Here is a 2,500-nt window from a genome sequence, read left to right as displayed (position 1 = left end):
ATATATATATATGTTTTAATGTATATATACATATGTGTGCATGTGTATGTATTTGTATGTATATGAGAGAGAGAGAGAGAGAGAGAGAGAGAGAGAGAGAGAGAGAGAGAGCAAATATAACCTATAAACTATATATGTATGTACACAAATATATATATATATATATATATATATATATATATATATATATGTGTGTGTGTGTGTGTGTGTGTGTGTTTATATGTGTGTGTGTTTGCGTTTATGCTTATATGAAAATCAGTGGTCAAGCGTTTTCATCTATGTGTTCAAAAACTCCATTTATAACGCTGCGCGTGTGTAAGATATTTCTATATACATATTAGTATTGCATGTTTTGTATCGCTTCTAAATAAGTGTATTAGTTTTAGTAAACTTGGAAGTATTCAAATTCTTAGTCCAATGTTCCTGTAATGTTGCTTCGTTTCTTATGCAAGAAGGAAATTTGCTTTTGCATGGGAGATGCTGATTGATATTGATTTAGCTTCGTAAGGAGGAGAAGTAGGAGGAGGAGGAGAAGAGGAGGAGGAGGAGAGGAGGAGGAGAGGAGGAGGAGAGGAGAAAGGCCTTTAATTTGCGACATTCAGTTCCACTCTTGCGACAGCTATATAAAAGAAAGCTGATGTAGCCACTTGGTCCGTTGTGTCTTTGATTCTCCTGCAGTCACACCCAAGAAAATCTCTTCAGTTTTAATTTACCGTAAGTTTATAAAAGACCTTCTTATCCTTCATCGATCTTTTATTCAGTTTGCTATATGATTTTGATTTTGTACATCATACATCGTTGACATTAAAGCTGAAAATTGCTTTGTAACTACCTTATACACTGTAAGTATTGTTGATGCTTTTATTCTTTAGAGGCTAAACCTTACACTAATTTTTATTTTATTCTTATTTTCTACTTTTTTTTTTTTTTTTTTTTTTTTTTTTTTTGAAGCCGATAGACGACCAGCTGAACATGTTGTAAAAAATATTCAGCAAAATATGAAATTTCCTTTTATTACTCGTAGTTAGTTCAAACTGACTTGGAAATTAGAAAGAAACCCATTTGTTGTTTAATAGTATCTTTGCAAATTATTCGCATTTGTATTTTGAACAAAATACGGCGGCTTTTAGAAGAACATCAAAAAACGATTTGAAAGTAAGGATATGAGTTTTCCATCATTCTCTTTAAAATCTTTTGATTTTCCTGATGTCCATAGATTCGTCATACACACTTTTTCGTTGAAAAGTCAGGGAAAAAAACATTTTTCTCTCCAATTTAGAAGAAATCATATGTGACAATAGTTTATTATTATTATTATTATTATTAATATTATTATTATTATTATTATTATTATTATTATTATCATCATTTTTATTATTATTACTATTATTGTTATTATTATTATTATTATTATTATTATTATTATTATTATTATTGTTAGTTGTGTTACTATTACCTTCGCCAAGGAGGCTATAAAATTAAGTAGCTTTATTCATTTATTATTATTATTATCATTATTATTATTATTATTGTTTTTTCTTTTTCTTTTTTTGTTACCTCCGCCAAGGAGGCTATAAAATTGAGGTTTATTTATTATTATTATTATTATTATTATTATTATTATTATTATTATTGTTATTATTACTATCATTATTATTATTATTATTATTATTATTATTATTATTATTATTACTGTGACACTCCCTGGGAAACAATTAATAGCTGGAGGAGGAAATACGAAGTGGGAACTGTTTAATTGATTAACTGGATTGATTGATTATTAGCATCTTGATTAATTTGAAAAACGAGTCAAAATATTTCCCGTGGAATTTCCAAAATTGTTTTGACGATTCAATATTTGAAAATTGAGTTGTGGCAAAATTCATTAGAGCCAAAGCTAAAGTACCAGTAATAAAAAAAAAAAAAAAAAAAAAAAAAAAAGACAAATATTACCCTTACCTGATACATTTTGATTTTGTAATTTATATCATTTGTTAAGTTTAACAGCCAGAGATACACTTTCTATATTTACTAACGATTCAGTATTTGAAAATTAAGTTATAATATTCATCAGAGCCAAAGTAAAATACCAGTAAAACATTAAAAAAACTATTTCCAGATTTCACCCTTAGCTGAAACATCTTGATTTTTTTATTTATATAATCTGTTAAGTTTAATAGCCAGAGATACACATTCTATATCTACTAATGATTCAGTATTTGAAAATTAAGTTATAATATTCATTAGAGCTAAAGTAAAATACTAGTAAAACATTAAAAAAAACTAGGCAGATTTCACCCTTAACAGATAAATTTTGATTTCGTAATTTATATCATTTGTTAAGTTTAACAGCCAGCGATACACTTTCTTTATTTACTAACGATTCAGTATTTGAAAATTAAGTTATAATATAATTCATCTTAGCCAAAAGTAAAGTACCATTAAAACATTAAAAAACTATTGACAGATTTCACATTTGGATTTTGTAATTTATATAATT

This window comes from Palaemon carinicauda, chromosome 1 (assembly GCF_036898095.1).
Source record: "Palaemon carinicauda isolate YSFRI2023 chromosome 1, ASM3689809v2, whole genome shotgun sequence".
NCBI lineage: Eukaryota > Metazoa > Arthropoda > Malacostraca > Decapoda > Palaemonidae > Palaemon > Palaemon carinicauda.
This window is presented reverse-complemented; position numbering follows the sequence as displayed.